This window comes from Pleurodeles waltl, chromosome 3_2 (assembly GCF_031143425.1).
Source record: "Pleurodeles waltl isolate 20211129_DDA chromosome 3_2, aPleWal1.hap1.20221129, whole genome shotgun sequence".
NCBI lineage: Eukaryota > Metazoa > Chordata > Amphibia > Caudata > Salamandridae > Pleurodeles > Pleurodeles waltl.
In genome coordinates this window covers 7,376,609-7,398,279 of record NC_090441.1, presented here as the reverse complement: position 1 = coordinate 7,398,279, position 21,671 = coordinate 7,376,609, and positions in this window count along the sequence as shown.

Below are 21,671 nucleotides of genomic sequence, written 5' to 3'. Positions count from 1 at the left end.
TAACACCGCCAACAGGTTAGCGGTGTTCTGCCAGCTATTATGACCGTAGCGCAATAGCCACGGCTATACCGCCGGCCCCTCCACTATACCACCAGGCCTTTGCCTGGCGGTCATAATGCCCAGGGCAGCGGTTCAAGCACTGCTGCCCTGGGTATTTTAAGTCCCCAACCGCCAGCCTGGCCACGGCAGTAAACACTGCCATGGAAAGGCTGGCAGTAAGGGGGACTTAGGGTGCCCCTGGGTGCCCCTGCACTGCCCAGGCGGGGGCCTCCAGGCATAGCCCCATCGCGCATTTCACTGCCCTAATTTTGGGCAGTGAAAAGCGCGACGGGTGCTACTGCACCCGCTGCACATCAGCGAGCCTATAACATCTATAACAAGTCGGCAGCAATGTTGATGTGACTTTTCCGCTGGGCCAGTGGACAGTAACACTGTTACCCAACCTCTGTATTGGCTTTGTTTTCAAGTGGCAAGTCTTATGTCCAGTGCAGAGGTGAAAGCAAAAGAGAGTGAGCAAGTGGCAGCACGTAGCCAGCGTGTCTGCTGAAAGTGTGTTTTATGCATCTAGCACTGTTGTTACAGTAAGATTGACCAGTCTCTCTCCTCCAAAAGTGGAGCGAACAATCATCATTAAAATGAACCAGCATTTTAATACCACCTGATTACACTGTTCCCAAAGCACCACAGGAGGAAGAAGAGAATGATTGGTCAGAATCAATTGTGTTTGCTGACCAACTTCTGACCTGAGTTTGAGGATGAACTCTACTTCCCAGACTTAGTATGCCAGTGCCACCATATAACTTTTTAATTATTTAAATTCTTTCTTTATTTCCTTGCAAAAAAATAGCTAGTGGAACATTGAGCTGGATTTATGTTACCACATCATTTATAATAATCACATATATGGCCAGATTGGAGTTGGCCCTGTGTGCAGTGAAGAAGCCCCCATATTCCACTGAGGACATTGGAGGCAATGCCTGCCTCCCTCACGTGCCATTGCCTATCCTTTTTTTTATTTTTATATCATCTAGTCAGGCAGCCCCAGAAAATAATTGATTATAAGACTACCAGTGCCAATGCCAAATTCCAATGTGTTGCTACCATCAAAGAGGTTATAATATTTTGTATAAACCACCGCGCTTGGATTGGAAGAGGTAACTACTAACTATTGCACCAATGAGTGCTGGTATTTTGGGTGATTGTGAGTGATAATCAATGATGTATATGGTGGCTGACAGTGAGGGAGGAAGTTCAACAAATGTATAAACTTGATTTCAGTGATTTGCAATGTTTGGCAGCTGATGGGTGATCATTTTTTCCTGAAAGAGATTGGCCTTTCAAACGTAGCAAAATTTACCTGCAGGGTTCACTCCTTTTTTTCTTGTTCCTCAGAGATCAGACCAGTCACTTTAGTTACCAAACACAAATCTACACAAAATACTCCAATTATGTTTATCTGTTTGTTGTTCAACATCAGTGCACTACACATGTCTACCTCGCTCAGTTTGAGACTGGAACAGAGTTACTCAGAATCAGGGGAAGGAGGAGGAGGATGGAAGGACTCAGAATGGGATCCACAGACCAGTAGACAGGAAAAAACAGCTACCAAAAAAAAACATGAAATAAGGAAAAAAGATAATGCAGGGTTATCAGGAATTAAATGCAATTTGGATTTGGGATTTGGAAAAAAGGAGAGAGTATTAAAAAAATAAACACTGTAAAATTAAGAGTAGTATAATAGTAGTCAGAGGTATAAGTTAGGGAGATAATAATAACAAATAATACGACTTGCCAGGATGAGCAGAGCCCTCAGCATTGGCGCTGGTGGCCAGTACCTGCTCCCCAGCTCTTGCCAGACCCACCTCTGTGCTGCCCCTCTTCTTGCCCTTGGGTGCTGATGTAAGAAGATAAAAAATAGATTAGTGGTACAGTTAATCTCCACAAAATCATTATAACAGGTAAACACAGTAACATTGTACTTATCTAAATCAGATCGCCTATGGGACTAGTACCGACTATCATTGAGTTGGCTGTACTTCTAAAATCCCTATTTCACATTTCCTTAGCCAAAACTAAATTTGGAGCTAGTGAATTGCAATTAATAATCTTTGATTCTATCCTCATTTCTCAACACCCTTGATAGACCAATTCAGTCTCCCTTTTTTGCAATGCATAGATGCATACCAGCACTACACAGTGAGAAATTGTTTGGGGCTTTACGAGCTACATAAAAAAGTCACGGAGAATGGTAACTCACTGATATCACTAATTCACCATGTGACAGGAGGACAAAGGAGTCTGCATTGCAAGGGCTTCTTAAATAATCAGCCAAAGCGAGTGCTGACGAGTATTATGAGGTAGCGCCAAGCACCTGCCTAGCTCAATCTGGATCACATAATATATTCTTAACACAAACTAAAGGTAACTTACCTCTGAGTGTGAGCAGCATGCTACTTGGGGAAAAAATGTTAGCATTGTAGGTCACAAACACAACAAATAATATTGTTAATACTCATGAGCCCCATAATCTCAATGCCTAGCAGGCCGAGAAGGTCCTGCTCCTAGCTAAGGATATCCACCCAACGGTGCATCAGCTGCTGGGTGGTGCACTGGACCTGACTGATGCCCCGCACACACCTGCATACCTTCCCTCAAAGCAGCTGATGCTCCCACAGCGGGTACCCGCTGCCAGGCATGCCGTCAGCATGGAGGGGAGGTGGCACTGCACGTAAAAAAACAATGCTGCCACCTCCACCTCACAAAAAATAGCTGGGGCTGCACACCTTGGAAGCGCCACTGTCCACAGGGTAGGCGTCTGCTGCTGGCTGTTTGGGGAGTCCTGGCTCTGCTGCTTCCCTGTTCACTGCCCTGCTCTGCCATGGCACTGGGTGGGATGAAGAAAAGAAACAGGAGAAGGAAGGTAGGAAGAAATAAGGAAGTAAGGGGAAAAATAAACAAAAAATACAAACAGTCATGAAAATTATTTTAAAAAATGAAAGAAAACCATAAAAATACACAGACACTAATACAGTAAATAAAAATGAGGGGTAGATTAATTAGGAGGGTGACAGATTGAAAAGATAAGAAAGGGATTTAAAAAAATCTAAAAACAGGCCCAACACCATGAACAGAGTAAGAAAACAAGATGGCCGTGCCCATGCGAACTGCATAGTGCCATTCAAGTGTGGTTTTTAACACGAGGACATACTCTGCTTTGTGTTTGACATAAAGGTCAACGCAAACGGGAGTGACGGGGAAAGTCTACCCACCCGCTGAACTCCGCATAGCGCAGCAGAGTTTTTTCCATGGAGTTCTGCATAGCGCAACTCCACAAACTCTGTCCAGGCCTAGTTTTTACTGAGAATCCCTTGAAAACCTCAAACTTTGATAAAAAAACAAATTTTCCTTATAATTCTGTGATGGAAAATTTTGGAATCTGCAGGAGCCACAAACTTCCTTCCACCCGGAATTTCTCTGGGGCTTCCAATAAAAATTGTGCCACACTTGTGTGGGTAGACCTAGTGCCTGCGAAAGGGAAGGGCCCAAAACGTATTGTGGAGATATCAAAATGATTTATCATAAATCAACCTGTTTTTCCAAGGGAGGGTACCTGAGTTTTTGGTCCTGGCTCAGCGGCCATCTAGGGAAACCTACCAAACCCAGACATTTCTGAAAACTAGACACCCAGGGGAGTCCAGGGAGGTGTTACTTGGTTTGATCCTCCAACGTTTTCTTACCCAGAATCCCTTGCACATTTAGCCAAAAAGTCAAATTTTCCACACGTTTCTGTGTGGGAAAGCTGTGGGATCACTGGGCCGGCACCAATTTCCTACCACTCAGTGTTCCCCCATGTCTCCCAATAAAAATGCCAGCTCAGTTGTGTTGGTGGGCCAAGTGCCTGCGACACTGAAGGGCCCAAAATGTATTGTGGCAATAATGACAACTATGGCAGGTGTACTGATTAGTCCTGGGGTCAGCAACCATGTAGGGAAACCTATAAAACTCAGACATTTCTGAAAAGTAGACATCAAGGGAAGTGCAGGGAGATATTGCTTGTGTGGATCCCCCATATTTTTCTTACCGAAAATACCCTGTAAAATTGAAACGTTGAACAAAAATACTATTTTTTCTTGCATTTCTGTGGCATAAACTACAGGAATATGCACGGTCCACAAACTTCCTACCACCCAGCCTTCCCATACTTGTCCCGATAAAAACGCTACCCCAATTGTGTGCCTGGGTCTAGTGCCCATGACAGGAATAGATCACATGAGGGTTGTGATCCATGACCAGGAATCTGTTTGTGAGAGGCATTTTTGGAAAGGGGAGACTCTCCCCTTTCCAGCGATGCCTCCCACAAACATGGGACATCTAAAACCCACAAAAACCCAACCAGACATTGGAGCAACTCTTACCTGATTTCCTATAGCCAGTCTGGTGTTGATTTGTGACGTCAATGTACTTTGTGGTGCGCTGACATCACATATGGGTGGGTGGGATGCTGGGAGACTCAGAAGCAATCCTGTGTATCCCACCAGGCAGGAAAAAAAAAATCCTCCGGTGCTTTACACTGGAGGATTCCTTAAAGCCCTCCCAGGTGATGGGCAATGGCTGTCACACACACTTATGGGGCTAAATGCTTTGTAGACAAAGTTGCCAAAGTCCAAATGAAATCTTGGCAAGCTCTCTGTTGGCTTTTATGACTAGCTTTTAAGGTCCTTTGTGACACCTGACCTTCTCTGGCTTGGCCCCAACCACAGGGAAAATATTATTCCCACTTTTAAACTGTCTAGCTTGAATCACTCTGTTCTAGACTAATTCAGTATATCAACCTTGCAACATTTGTCAGTCAATAAGGTTCTGCTAGAGAAATTTAATCTTGGATGAACTAGGGAACAATCATATAGAGCAGAACACTAGAGAGATTAAATGTCACCTTTTTTCAAGCATGTAACAAGCTGTGTCATCGTCAATTTATTCATTGTACAATGCATGAATTATACATGAGTGACATTGAATAATGGACCTGCTTTTCATCAATGGGTTCTCGGTGAATCAAATAGACAACAAGAATAAAGATTAGAGGCCAGATTTATCAAAGGTTTTCTGTTGCCCTTGCACCACGCAAGGCAATGCAGGACGACACAAAACCTAGAATGAGATTTACCAAGCCATGCAAGGCCTCCTTGCGTAGCCCAGTGTGGCTTGGTAAATCTGAAGTAAGCAAGGCAGCCCAAGTCGCTGCCTTGTATTACTCTGCCCCGGGGATGTGTTCTATGTATGGAACATGGGTGTTCCCACGTGTCCACCCGTGTATTTTGGTGCATTCCTAGATTTACCGTGAGTGGTAGAACTGGATATGCGTCAAAATGCTATGCCTTCCCAAACTAGGTGGAATGAGGGAAAACATTTATTTCTCCTCGTTTTTCAACTTTCTATGTGTGCGGCATTCTGCAGCACACATAGAAAGAGGAAAGAGCATCAGTGGATTTTTTTGTACAGGAAGGTGTCCCTTCATGGACAAATCAATCCTGTCTGCAACTCAAGCACCCTTGTATCATAGTGCAAGGGTGCCTCCATTAGCGCTAGGCAGCCATCAGTGCACCAGCCCAAGGGGAGAGCAGGAATGTGCCATATCTTGTTAGATATGGTGCATTCCTGCCCTTTCCTTTTTACACAGCTCAGCAAGGTGGCTTGGTGTGCTGCGTGCAAAAATGATAAATATGACCCCAAGTTGTTTACGATGTCATTCAGAAACCCGAGATGAAAACAATTGAATAGTGACATACATTCCCTTTATTCAGTGTTACATGTCTATAATTTTCTGTTATTTAGAACCCTAACAAATCATCTGCCCCTGCTTTTAAGTACTATTCAAAGACAGAGGAGTAATGGGGGAGCCATACAAAACATGGACTCTCCTCCCTGTCCAAAAAAACAAAAAACTGGCATTCTGCCACCCACACCTTCCACCATTTGTGCTTTTCTTACCTCTCTTCTCGTCTCTGTTCCTGACAAGCTGTCTGCTCTACCAGTGCTGTACTGACAGGCTTTGTGAAGGCCCTTCCAGAGCAGCTTAGAACTCTGTGTGATTTAGCAACAGTGAGTAACAGCTTTCAGTAACCACGGTCGCTACATCATAGCAGTGAAATATCAGGTTTAGAATCTGGTATTCATGTTAGTGGGTCTCAGTAAGATCCATGCATAAAATGTAGAAGAAAATCAATGAATAATTGGGATTTTGATTATACCAAAGTGTTCTGTATGGTATCAGATGGACAACAAGAGTGAAGCTTGAGTTGTCTGTGATGTCATTCAGAAGGACAAAAAAAGTCCCATAGTCTTGTGGATATCAACTTCCATACCTGCCACCAATATACATTTTCTACACACTTCTTGATCACAACAATTCACATATGTCCTTCACAACACCAAGAAATGATCAGTTTTCATAAGTATTTAGGTGATACTACTTCCTCCAGAAGATAACACTTGCCCATTGATCGTGAGTTTGTCTCTCTGCTCCCAAAATATGATTTTCATCTTCTCTTCCTTGGGGCATTCTTTTTTGTCTTCTCTTTAACAGCATAACATCATGTCTTCTCGACATGGCTGCATTCATTCATCTCTCTGAATACCAGACAAGCCATTGTCAATCAACAAGTCCACGTCCAAATTATCCAATATGTCTACCACATTTACCTCTATTGGAATTGGCATTCTAGATAAAAAGTCTGCAGCCACATTTGTATCTCTGGAATGTAAACTACATTACAGGACCTATTCACAAACTGAATTTTGTGGTATGTAAAGTAGTAATAAAGTAGTTTTAACCATGTACTTCAAAATGCTATTCACTAACCTATGGGATGACTCTGATCGTTCTTTTGCAGAGATCTTCGCCACTGTGGTGGAGATCTCCGCACTTGTAGGCCTACATTTTAAATGTTTGGATATGGGAGGGCAAATTGAAGTGGCTGGGAAATGGAGAATACGTACTACAAAATGGGAAGAGTTTAGGAAAAAGTAAAGAGAGGTTAGGGAAGGAAAGGATACTACAACCATTCACTCACAAAAGTGTAAGCCCACTGCTATTCACAAACTACACTTCCAGCGTTACTATGGGCCTAATGATGCCAAAACATTAGTAAATGTATTCCACCCCAGTCTTGGAGTAAGTCAAGCACCACACATGGCCCCTCACAGGTATTGCAACACGTTCCATAGAAAAGAATGGAGGTAGAAATGTAAAGTAATGCCATGTAGGCAATGTTAAATAAATAAAATAATGGTGATTTTTTAAACCCAATAGTATATTATTATTATAAATTATAATATAAATTATAAATTAATAACATATTTAAATATTTTATATCAAAAGTGTTTATATATATATTTTATATGTATATATATTATTATTCTATATAAATGTACACACACACACACATATACATATATGTATATATATATATATATATATATATATATATATATACATCAACTTGTCTTGTCTTTCCTTATGACAGTTACCTTCCACTTATTTTTCCTCCCGTTTCCCTCTCATATCTATTAGCATCTGGTTTAACTGCTTTGGTGCACCTTTTTAAAACTTTTTTATTTGCAAACTATCACCATTACATCCTGACCCTCGATCAATCCTATATCCCTGGATTTCTGGAATGCATTATGATTTGGCAACAACAACAAAAAGTCATGTAAGTTTTCAAACTTATAGCATATCACCAGTTTCCTAATCAAGAACAGTTTCATGCTTTTTTTCCCTGTGAAAATAATTTTACCTGTTTCAGGTACACATGCTTGCAGAGTAAAACCGATACCTAAATCTGATAACGCCCAACTAAAACGTTTCCATCCTCGATCCTCAGAGCCTAATGAGTGCAGTAGAATGCATTTTATTTTATCTTTTTCGGGTGCAAAGACATTATCTTCATGAATTGCTGAACTGTACTTTAGAAAAAACATCTTCCACTTGGTCCATCCCATTGCAGGTTCCAAGAGTGATGAAGAAAATACTTGTGTTGGATTCATAGTGAAGGTTTGTGCACATGGTTAGTGACAAATGTAGATAGTTTTAAGTCTTTTTTTCAACAGAGGGTGTGCTAGACTTCTTCTTAATCCTTTCTTCTCCACGCTTGTTTTGCTTAACTACTACAGAAGTCTATTCATTCCCCAACCCTCCCCAGGACTAGTTTCACAAAGGTCTATATACCAGTTATCCACTTTTTATAACAAAAAAACCTGCTAAAATCCAAGTGTGGTCATAAATTGAGGTGCAGTAAATACATTTAAACACAGATGTGATACTTCACTAGAGAATACGCACACATTTTCCTTTCTTGAGACGAGTGTGAGTGATATTTGTTAGTAAGAGTGCTGTCATTAGAAAAAAATTGTATGAGGCAATGTTGGTGTTAGTTAACATATCCAACTTTGGCTACTCTGATGTGCTTTAATTGTTATTTCCAGCAATCATTGTTCTATTGTCCAGCTGACAGAGGGACTAAGCATCCTCCTTGTGAACAGGTGCTGTGACTAACTCCTTATTAGATAGCCTTTACATTGGGTCACATATTTGACCCAGCAACTGTGAGTTTCACATTTAGGGGCATATTTAAGAGTATTTAAGAGCCCCTAGCACCTCCTTGCGCCACATTAGCATATTTTTTTTACACTAATGTGGCCTAATGAGGCCAAAATCTGCATGCATGCATTGTGCCACTTTGTGACCCTTCACGCTACATTATGCCTGCACCAGGCATAATGTATGCAAAGGGGGCGTTACCCCGCTAGGGGGGCCGAAAAAATGGCACAAAGAAATCTATGAGATTTCTTTGCGTCATTTTTCCGTGATTTTTAATGTCTGCTCAGAGCAGGCATTGAAAGGAGGCTCCTATTGGTTTCTATGGGCCTCTGGGTGCTTTGCAGGATTACTGTCAAAAAAATGTATGCTAATGCTGCAAAGCGCCAAACTAAAGTAAACAATTCTGATGTTAGTTCCCTAACTAACATCATGGTGCGCCGTATATTAAATACAGCGCACACATGGTGGCATTAGGGGGTGCTCAGGGGCGCAAGCAAAGTGTCGCTGCACTACGTGCTGCACCACTTCTCATAAATCTGCCCCTTAGAGGGTAATCAAAGTCATTTGCGTCATCTGCAATGTTGCATGTTTCCGGCTGGGTTCCTTATGGTTGATGAGCAAAGTGAACCTTTGTCTTTAACAACACACGCTAGCCACGCCGTAAAGGACAGATTGAGGATTCAATGAGCGTCAAAGGCTTTAATAGCTCCTGATTGTAAGTCATTTGCTCATTAAATATTAAAGTTCCGCACTTTGTTCTTTGGTTCACAATAAACGGAAGCAATGACAGGTTATGCTCGGTTGTTGATGGACCGTTTTCTCAAGGATTATGTGGTAATGGAACTCCTAACTGCACACGTATGCCCGTATAAAAATATTCCTCTGGTCACAATGGTGGGACATGTTTCACCCTGATATGTAGTGTCAATACATTTTCAGGAGGCGAATTGTATTTGAAGATTTGTTCAACACATCCTGAAAACCATCCTAAAATCAGCCTAGTTATGTCTGATCTCCAAACATTTCACTAACTACATAAAATGAAACAGAACATACAAGAGAGCGAGGCTCTTAAAGCAGGCGATACACAACAGTCCTAGCACCCACCCCACCACCCTCTTTTTAATCTAGCATTCCTCGTCTAAATAGATTAAAATGATACCTTTGCGCCCACTTTGTGAGCCGCAGGGGCTCTTTGGATTTATAGCAGGGGCCGCAAATGCTTGTCCAGACCCATCTATAATACAGATAGCGCCGGTGAACGTATAGCGCCAGCGCTATCATTAGAGAGTGTTCCCTCATTAGAATGGTGACATGGCCCCATGCAAATGAGGGAATCTCATTGCCTCTCCGCCTGCGCCGTATTACTGACGTGGGTGCAGAGGCAAAAAGCCTTTAGAACATGCACTGAAAGCACGCAACAAAAAGGTGGCACACTTTCAGTGCGCTTTCCGCAGCCCTGTAAAGGGTTGAAAGGGGGTCCCACGGATCCCCTAGAAATCCCCTGCACCTGCCCGCAAGAGGAACTCTAATCACTTTTAAAAGTGCAGGCGGGTTGCCCCCTGCACAGAGAAACACGGAGCAGCTTTTAAACAGCTTCTCTGTATTTCTCTTGAATGTGCTGCTCCGGGGGCAGCTTGAATTCGCAGCTGCCCTGAGGGCAGCGCCCCCGAGGGCAGTTCATTCTTCCTGATTGGTCACACTTTCCATGTTTGCACTCGGCATACCTGCTTTAAGGTGCACCATGGCGCAAACATGGAAAGAGCGCCCTATCTGTAACACGGGCCCTGGTCTCCTTCTATCCACCCTGACCACGCATCGTGTCTTGCCTCCCCATCCTATCCCAAGTTAAAGCTGTGCTCTCTGCTTACCATCAGAGCAGAGAGTCAGGATTGCACTGGGAGCCTTCCTGGGACACCCATCAGAGCATCCTGGAATTCCTTTAAAAGCAGTGGTAAAGATTTCTTTCCCACCGTTGCAGTGAATAAACAGATTTACAATATGGTTCTCATGCTAGATAGAGGCTCTCAGTGAGAGTCATACATAACATATAGAATTATAGATGACTGAATAACGGGGGTGTTTTGGAGAGACATTAGGTAGACAACTGGAGCAATGCTCGAGTTGTCTATGAGGACGAAAGAATTCTTTATTGTTTGATTAATTAAAATCATTACAATATAGATAATTAGGCATAATACAATAAACAATAAAAGAAATTAAGACCTTTTTGGTTTATGGCTAACACAGGACCTCCGACTGTGGGGCCTGAGTTCACTCAAGTCAGTAAGGCATTGAATAGAGAAGATAGTGATCTAGTCCGAAAAATAAAGTGCAGGTGGATGACAGTGACCAGAACATCTGGAGACATAATTTGCCTGTATTTTGGGTGTGCTCACAGACGAAAGTGCTTCCAGTTGGACCTTTATAGACAATGGTGCACATTAAGGGCCAGATGTGTGAAAATCTGGCATTGCGACTCGTAATTTGCGAGTCGCAATGCCAGATGCAGGATGGTGTCCCTGACACCATCTGCGAGTCACAAGGGGGTCGCGAAGGCCCACCTCATTAATATTAATGAGGTGGGTCGCAATTTGCGACCCCCTTGCGAGTTGCAGCACTCACAGGGATGGTGGCCTGCTGGGGACAGCAGACCACCATGTCTGTGACTGCTTTTAAATAAAGCAGTTTTTTTTTGTAATGCAGCCCGTTTTCCTTAAAGGAAAACGGGCTGCATTACAAATGAAAAAATTAAACGTGTCAGTTTAATTTTTTCAGAGCAGGCAATAGGACCACTGCCTGCTCTGAAAAAAAAATTTCCAGGCCATTCACAGAGGGGAAGGGGACCCATGGGGACCCCTTCCCTTTTGCGAAAGGGTTACAACCAGTGTGACACTGGTGGTAACTGCGATTGCTTTGCGACCGCGTTCGCGGTCACAAAGCAATCTTACATCGCGCTGTGACTCGCAAATAGGAAGGGGAACACCCCTTCCTATTTGTGACTCGCAGTCCCATTTTGCGAGTTGGTAACCAGGTTACCGAGTTGCAAAATGGGAATGGGCATCGCGATGTGGGTTTTGCGCCTCGCAAACAGCGATTTTCGCTGTTTGCGACGCGTTAAAGCCTTTCTACATCTGGCCCCAAAAAATCTTTTTAAGCAATTTGATTACCTGATAGGGGATATTAAAACAAACTAGTGGGGAGCTGGTGGGCGTGCTCCATCTAGGACAATTACAGCTAATAGGCAATGGGCCTTGGAATAGAGACCATTTTAGTTGTGTTGAGACGTCGGGGTCCCGCATAACTCACTCGAAATACAAACGCTGGCCACTGCTAGCTGGGCCTGGTTCAGACTGCTAGCTACAAGGGTAGCGAATCTCTTTACTCCTCCCATATCCTTCTTGCCTATAACCCTTGGCTTCCCCTCGCGCAGGAGAGCCTGGTTTCGAGAATATTGCGGACGCTTAGCATACAAGTTATCAGTGAGCTGTTTGTTAATGGGATGATTCGCTCTCCCACAGAGGCAATTGGGCATGGGGATCCAAATCCTATGAATAGATTTGTGTTACACTTGCTATATAGAATTCACTCTACTGGGGACCCCCGACTGTACCTACAGTTATGACCTGGCTCAAAGACTTGTCATACTGTGACGTCAAGTCTGAACTATTTGCCCCCCTACACCCTCCGGCCTCACGCGCGGGATATCTGGCACCCTTTGCAGGATTATTTGTTGATGCTGGCTGCGGACTCAGCTGATATTGGGGAATGAACCCCCCTTCCTACCACTTACTGGTCACTGGCCTAGATGGCATTCAGCTGTTATCCTATTTTTCTGTAAACTTCACTCTCTATTGCTTGCTTCAATCATTATTCTGTCCTGTACATGAATATCGCATCAAATTATTTCGTGTATGCACTTACATTGACTGTGATGGGTTGTTTTTGTATTGACTTTATTGCAAAAGTTAAATAAAGCATAAAAAATAGTTGTGCTGAGACGTAAAGAGCTTGTTCTTGTGGTACGAGTGGCATCTGGAGTCGTGGTCTTCTCATATTATAAAATCACTAGATTAAAGTGCTTCAAGTGCAGTATGAAAATTGCCTCTGTCCACAAGTCTGTGGTAAAAGACAAACCAAAACTGAAGCATAAAAGTGCTGGTGCATGGGCGACAAACCACGACTGGACTCCCCAGGACCAAGCTACTTCCAGTAAAGGCCCGGCCCCACCCCCGAGCTGAACATTTTCAGTGTCCTTCCAGCTGCTTGGAAGCATAGGTGAGGAACCTCACTGCCTTGCAGGATCATGGAACTGGATTCCCGTTTCGTACAGATAGTACTGCTGAGCGACATGAACTAACCTGCAGAGCTCTTAGAGCTGGTCGTAAGAGTGGGTTATGAGCGCTGGACACACACGAAGCAGATGAAGAAAAGTTTCATGGATATATCTGCATAACCTGCAGTGGTTGTTGGACCAAGACTTCCTGGAGGGTACAAGGTCCTTTGATGGGAAAACGCCAAGGCGGATGAGCAGCAAAGTGTGTTCCCTGGCTGCAGAGGCGGAAGAAGTCAGATATTGCTGTAGTCCCCAGGCTGCATAAAATGGCAGAACTGCCAACACATGACGTTTGTGAGCAAATTCAGCCTTGCTTAAAGTTCATGATGAAATTATGGCTGCTCTGTACGTGATATGCTTCTAGGCGGCGTAATACATTGTTGTGTTCCAGGCGTCCTCTAGCTGCAAGGCTTTAGCTTATTGTTGTATGAGGAAGTGCCATGAATGCTTGTTGTGGGCTTTTTTCAATTTCCTGCTAGATTTTTTCAATTTCCTGGATCTCAGCCTCCAACACAATTTAACTAAGGCTCCATTCCTTACTGGGCCCTGGTTGTGGAGACAAAACTGTAGCCTTATTTAAGCTTGAGAGAGACGCGGTGGTAACACAAGCAACTTTTTGAAGAGGTTCATCTGAAGTGTGTTTAAAGTAGGTGTATCTTTCTCTTTGAGCAATCCAGAACCATGAAAGAGCGATCGCATGTTTTTTGTGCTAATGACGTGAAGGTGATGATGTGTGGAGGTTTTGAGAGTCTTTTGCTGTTGTGTTTTTAATGCAAAGGAAAGTTTATTCACTGTTGATCTTCTGGATACAAGATGGACTTTGGAGGCTCAGTGTGAATCCATATGGATGTCAAACTACGATTTTGCTAGTTCGAAAGTAGTGAGTTGTCTCTGATGTCACTCAGAAACCTGAGGTGAAAACAGGCCCCGTTATTCAGTTTTTACCCCTCTGCAATTTTGTTATGTATCTCCTCCAAATCATCTGTCCCTGCTTTTGACTGCTTTGCAGAGGGAGAGGTGAAATGGGAGTGTCATACTTAACATGGCCTCTCCTCCCTGTCACAAATGTAAAAAAGAAAATAAATATCTGGCCACCACTCATCCACGCTGTATGCCCTCGTTTCCCTTCCATCTCCTCCCCTCACACTGAGAGTGGAGAGAGAGGACACCACACCTCTATGAAAGCCGATGAGCAGCATATATTTTCCCCGTGAGCCTAGGTCTGCAGAGAGTGGAAATATTCAGACGCAGATAATCTATAATAATTGTGGATTCTGTACTTTGAAAATAAACACATCAAAAAGCTACTTATAATTTTTTTTCAACACCTTAACCTCCTCCCACTCAAATATGTAACAGAGGTTTCTGGCCTCCGACCACCAACCTCCACAACCCTCTAAATTTACCTAAATACAATCCAGAACTTGAAAAGCATGGCAAATCACTTGTGAGGGTCTCAAGGCACTGGATTGAAGGCATGGGGAGATTAAGGGCCTGATTATGAGTTTGGCAGATGGAAAACTTGACTACCAGAGCCATGGTGAGGAGACGGCCGTCAAGGTGGCAGTCTCCCCACTGGCCCTATTACAACTTTCCCACTGGGCTACCTGACAGGAACCAAGGTTCCCGCCCATCAGCCCAGTGAGAAAGGTGTGGCAGCATTGCTACTGGCTTATAATTGAGCCGGCAGAAATGCTGCTGCACGCAGGGTGAACCAGCACCCTGGCAATGCACACTGTCTGCACAGCAGACAGTGCGCACTTCAAGGGTGCTGGGCAGGGGGGCCACTGCACTGCCCATGCCTTAGTGCTATAAATCTGACATTGACATAGCTATTGACACAGATTACATAAATTGTCGAGGTATTGTATATAAACTATATCATAAAAACCAGGCTAGGTTGTTTTGAAACTTTTCAGTTTCTATTATTCAGCAGTCTATTGTCCACTATGCTTTTTATATTCATATTCTGTAGCGTTTTATATTCATAATCTGTAATTAATTTTTATCAGATTCATGTAAATATATTAGCCCAATTTGTATTTCCCAGGTCATTGTATTTTTTGATCTTCAATAAACGAGACAATTGAGGGTTGACCACAGCATTGCATTCATAACTTACAAAGAAACGCTGTTTGGGACCAGGAGTTTCAACCAGGAGTTTCCATATGGAATACTGAATTTATACAGACTTACTGTATTCCCGCTAAGCAAGATTGCACAATCAAGCATTGGAGCATTATTAGTTGGTTTAGGATGTGGAACTAGGCCACATTCTCTGCTGCACAGGCCACACCAGACATACATCACTCTGGTGTTATCACAGATGTCATCAGTGATATCATCAATTATGTCATTTGAAATATCATTAGGGATACCATCAAAGTTATCTAACATGTCATGAGTCATGTAATATGTGAGGTCAGAGCAGTGCATGGTGGAGGCACAAGTCATAGTTAGCTCACTAAACTATAACTGGTGAATTTCAGCATTTTGTGCCGCCTGCAATGCTATCGCCTGCAAGGTCACCAGCAGCCTTGCAATGTTCCCTCTCTGCAAAGCAGAGAGTGAACATTACTATGGGCCTGGCCAGGGGGGCCCCTGCAGTGCCCATGCCAAGTGCATGGGCAGTGCAGGGGCCCCCATGTGGCCCCTGAACCTGTTCTCAGCTAGCCTTTTCATGGCAGTGCTACTGCCATGAAACCGCTGGCAGAGAACAAGGTTGCCCTGGTGGATTAGGACCTCCACCACTGCCAGACCGCTGAGATCCAAGGTCCTGGAGGAGCTGGCGGACTGCCAGGGCTGTAATGTGGCAGTCGGACCACGGCATTGGTGGAGGTCCAGACCACTACCGCGAGTGTGGCGGTAGACCGCCACACTCGTAATGAGTTCCATAGGGCTGTATTGAAATTTTTCGATGTTTTATACCCTGTGGGATTCGTGGTAAAGTGAACTTGTATCACAATTCCAGGGCATGCAGGTCCAACCCATGCTATTTTATGAAGTTTGCAAATGACCTGCAAATCCTTATGGATAGGGTGATTGGTTCCTGATTTACCAGAATCTCTTTCAGAAGGCCATGGGGCAAGCAAGAATTACTGGGTTCAACTGTGGTGGGTCAGACCTTTTACTCCTGATGCAACTGGGCTAAGTACCCCTTCAGCAGTTGTCTCAAAGTGATAGCGAGGGTCTTGGGGAGGAGATAGGTGTAAGTAAAGCATAGACTCTCAACTCAAAATACATCCAGCAACCCCAATAAATTACTGTCCAGTCAATTACTTGCTTTTATGTAAAAAAGAGGTATTTATCTACTAACATAAAGTATAATGTAACACACTGCAAACAATGTACAAAGCCTTCTTAAGGCAAGGCCATTAGCGTTACCCGAGTCTGCTTTCCAGTCCCACCTTCCCATTTTTTGGTTGATGGTTATTACCCATTCACATGTGGCCACATTCAAGCTAGGCCTTCCTAAGGTGATCAAGTCTCATAAGTTCTATGTGGGCTCTTTAGCAAGATCCAGAGCACCGTGCTAGGAAGTGTCAATTCAGAGTAAGTTTCCCAGGGACTGGCAGCCCGTTTGTTAATCTTACCCGCTCTTGTGGAGTGGCGATTCAGAGCAAGTTCCCCAGGGACTGGCAGCCCATTTGTCAATCTTACCTGCTCTCCCAGAATGTCGGTTTAGAGTCCCCTGGGGGCCAGCTGTTCCAAGATGGCGAGAAGCTGATGTTGTGGTCTCATTTTCCATGGGTCACGGCCCACGCTGTCTTCTCAGCTGCACGTGGTGCAAGGCCAGCGGGCCTTTCTTTCTAACACACAGGTAGGGTCACAGCAGCACCTGCAGGGTGACAGCCCTGTCTCTTCACTGTAGCCTGCACCTGGCATGCCAGCGGCATGAGCAGGGTGACGGCCCTCTTCGGGTAAAGGCACTATATTGGGCAATAGTCTCCTGTCTCACACAGTGAGTGCCAAAGGCAGAAACCCTTATTCTTCACTGTGGCCACTGCCTGGCAAGGCGGCTGCAAACTTTGGCACATGGGCTGGCTGTCCAATCTGTGCAGATTCCCAATGGACCTGGATCTCATACTCCGCTCTCGGGATCCACGCAAAAGGATATTGATCCCACAGGTCTTGGGTGAGGCAGAAGCTGGTGCTACAGGCTCCATGTAAGTGTTCTTGATCATTCCTAGTGATGTTCCCTCACCCTGCATGGATGACTGTCAGACCGTTAGTCCCCTGAAAGTCAGAACTTGTGCTAAGTTTCTCCAGACTGATTTACAGGATCAGGTTGACAATTTGGGAGTCTCATGCTTCCCTTTTAATAGTCCATTTCCAGACACGCTTGTCATTCAGTGTTTCTGTATTTGACACTCATGTTTTCGGAGTTGCTCACTTTGAGATGCCCACTTCTTTGTTGTGCTACTCCTCCAGAGAGCAGTCTACCACAGTAGGACAGTTTTCAATCTTGATAGCCCCAAATACAGGCAAAGGGAGTGATTACAGGTTTGGACCTGGATGTCAGCCGTAGCGATATGAGCTTCAAAAGGTTACAAAAGGTCCCAGCCCTACTCTTTATGATTCTCTTATCAGCCCTATCTACTTTCCCAGATGTCCGCAGTCACCTTTGACCAGTGTCCTACTTTCAGAATCAAATAGCTCCTATTGAAGTGCACTGACTAGCTCTTCCTTCCTTCAATGTGCGTCCTACCCAGCTCTTAGAAAAAACCTCTATGTCTACCTCCCCTCCAGCAAGTACTGGGTCTTCCAAAATGGATCCTAGTGTCTTCCATGTACTGTGCTCTCACAAGCCCACACATACTCCTGCGCACATGTATTTAGATGTACCCAGTCTCCTATATACTATGGTGGTCATTCTGACCCTGGCGGTTGAAAACCGCCAGGGCAGAGTGCTGCGGAAGCACCGCCAACAGGCTGGCGCTGCTTCATGGGCAATTCTGACCACGGCGGTAAAACCGCGGTACCCCTGCCCCAAAGAATCCTCCATGGCGGCGCTGCTCGCAGCACCGCCATGGGGATTCCGACCCCCTTCCCGCCATCCTGGTCCTGGCGGTAAAAACAGGGCCCCATAATGATTTTCAGTGTCTGCCTAGCAGACACTGAAAATCGCGACGGGTGCCACTGCACCCGTAGCACACCAGCAACTCCGCCGGCTCCATTCGGAGCCGGCTTCATCGTTGCTGGGGCTTTCCCGCTGGGCGGGGTGGCGGCCTTTTGGCGGTCGCCCGCCCGCCCAGCGTGAAAGTCAGAATGACCGCCGCGGTCATTTGACCGCGGTGCGGTCTTCTGGCGGTCTCCACCCGGCGGGCGGCGCCCGCCGCCCGCCGGGGTCGGAATGACCCCCTATATGTCTTCCGGGCACACACACATCCTAGTTCACTAATGAAAAATCATCTGCTAGTTCCCATGTGCTGTGGTATCCCACAGGCACACACTCATCCTTGTGCTCACACACAGCTGTTCATGCTATTTCTCCAACACTGTACCATCTCTTAGGCACATATCTCTTCTCACGTGCCTACACAACTGCTCAGGCTATTTCTCCTGCACTTTACCATATCTCAGCCATACATACATCTTCACGCTGCACACAATGCAATGCAAGCCAAGGTGTGAGTTAAGCATACAGCAGCAGAATGTTATCAGGGTAGTCCTGGAGGCACCATCCCAGTAACACAGGTAAAATGGACCTGTTCATTCTACTGGTCGCTAAAAACACAGGAATGCTGCCACCACCACTATGGTGCTACTTATCTCCAGATTAATGCCGTGGAGTTACACCTCCTGAAGGTAAAGCTTTGGGCAGCCCTTCTGATCTAAGCAGCCCACAGACCCTGAGGCAGGCCTAGGTCATAGCACACATGCTTGATCTGTGACCGTTCATGACCAAAAATCATTACCAAGCATCTAAATATTACCACTCAGGGCAGGGGTACACCGTCATCACTATGGGAGAAGTGCTTCCTTACCAAGAGTATTGTTCCTCATTCAATTAGTTCTTGTCACGACTTACGCGTTGCTTGAGCCTGGAGTCCGGTGAACGAGTGACGAGGTTCTTGTTCTTGAATGTTCGACCTTGGCCCAGGTAGGGGTGACTCTTTCTGGTAGCCACGGTGCTACAGGCGATAGGAACGCCAAGGGCAGTCCGTGTCCTTCAGAAGTACTGCCAGAGTGAAAAAAAAAAACCTAAAAAGGGAAAAAAACCTCAAAAAGGAATTTCCTGGAATGAGAGCAAAATTCAATATGCAAAATATAAGATCAAAAATGAACAGGAAAGCACTGGAACAAAAATATAACCAGTATCTGACAAAAGGGAGAAGGAGCGAAGACACCATCCAAACAGAAAGTGTTGCAGCGCAAGGAGTAAGAGAATCACAGCCCTTAAATACCCATAAAACAGGAAGCGACCAACAGGAAGTGCAAGGACACCTTATTGGATAGGGAAAAACACATAGAAAGTAAAGGACAAGGAACCATAGTGAGTAGGGAACCAATGCATGCTGGGGAAGAGAGGGGAATAATGGGAAAGAGGGAAAAACATAAGGGGAAGAACAAATGAGGGCGACAGAAAAGAAGGACAACAATAACAGGTAAGTGGGGGGAGGTTATAGGTGCAGGGAGGCATGCTGTGCTGGAAAGAAACGAGGCCCCATGCTCAATTTGGGGCCTCGAATGCAGCATGAGAGACTGGGGGTGCAGCGTGCCCCAGCCGAGTGTTCGGCCCGCGGCGCACGCCGCAGCGCAATAGTTCTTGACTTTCTGAAACAGCTCAATGCACTCCTTGCACGTCAGCATCAAATGAAACTGTACAGTTTTTTAGTTGCATTTCATTTTGTGGGAAAGCAAATCTTTGTCTAATTCCCCAATGGCGTCTGAACAAGAAGAATGAAAGAGGAGAAATTAAAAAGTAGAAGAAGAAAGAAATGTATAACTAGAAAATGTTCAGACTGAGAATATGTGTTTGCCACCAGAAGCCATTATATGGAACATTTCTATCATTCAACCAGGTTAAAAAAATTGATATCCAAATATGTGACTTGTAATTTGTGCGAAAATAAACTGAGAAGGAGAAACAGTAAATTGCAGCTTCAAAACCACAATGATTCACAACTATCTTTATGTACGATGTGAACAGCAGTTCTTGAAAAAATGAAATGGAAGAGAGACAGCAAAGAGGCAAGTATATCATCTACAACCATGACATATGCCATTCCTGCTAGCTGTCGATTGCTGGAAGAAATTCTCGGGTAGAAACCATCAGTGCTGGAAGTAGGGGTGGGGTGGCTGCTGCAGCGCCCCCGAAATAAACATGCTGGCGTTTAGAAGGTGAGTGAGCAATAAAGAAGCCTTTAAAAATTGTTTAGATCTTGGAATGTTTGCTCTGCGTTCAAAGACCGATGTCAAATGTCAGGCTATGTCTTCTGACAAATTGCTGCTTATTCGTTTAACATGGAGATTGTCGTTTACTTTTCTTTTCTCTGACTGCAAAGTTAGAAGACTAGGTACAGTGAACTATGTGATACTCTTTCTTCGTTTATTTTCGGACACACAACAAAATGTAAATATCTGTACATGAACTGTATAAATAATTCATCATATATTGGCAGTTAGAAAAACACTCAGGAAGCACATTTTTCTGTGATTCTGAAATGTGATGGAAATAAAGACTTTAATAGGATCAAAACAAATGACACTTTATGTGATGATGTGCAAAAAATAAATATACAATTTCCATACACTATTATTTACATAGTTTTGTTAGTATGACTGCAGGTCAGTGTGAATTTTGTAGTCATTTCAATGGATAATTTGCTGTTTGTATATGACAGTGCACTTCCACGCCATGCCTTAATAATATATTTACAACGATATATACTAAAATGCAGCACTTGCTACATACCACACATTTACTACTCCTGATGAACGGACATGGCTCACTTGCTATGCTTTTTCTTTGTGAAACTCTTAGATTTTTCAGAGTCCTTATGACTTTAATTATGTAACATTGATGGCAGCACCACCACTCTGAAAATTATTCCAGCATTACAGATAGGAGCAGGAAGCCATTGTTCTTGTCCACAAACAGTGGGACTGTATTGTTTGATATATAGAACATCAGAAGATTTGCCAAACTAATCTTTCTTTGAATAACTCAGTTATTTTTCCCTACTTTGTAGTTGTTTTCTGAAAAATGCTGGTGTTGTGAAAATAGGACTGCTTTCCCTCAAAAAGATTAAAAAATGACAACAACCTGTATGTCTATTTTTTAAAAAAATATATTTTATTAACATTTTGTTATCTTACATCTGTTTACTCTCTCGTTGCAACATTTCGTATTCATTATACATGTCTCTCAAACAATTCGCATTTATGATACATACTACTCATAATTCGTTGCTCAAATCCTAGGTATTGTAGGCTTCCTTCATGCTTTCATTGGTCCCTGACTCTAGTGAGCTTACCACATTTACATTCTGCGCTATGCTACTCGCTGTTCTGCATTATCATTTTGAATCACGTGAGTCAGTAACCAACTTAGTTCCGTTCTAATCCATAGCTTGAGTAAGAAACCAACAGGAAGGAGAAAAAAAGGAGTAGAAAAAAATAATAAAGTGAATGGACCAAGGAACAGGTGGTCAACATAACGTCTTTGTGTGGGTGGGACTTGTATCTGATGATATAAAAAGGCACGAAACATAGGAACATGGGAAGGAG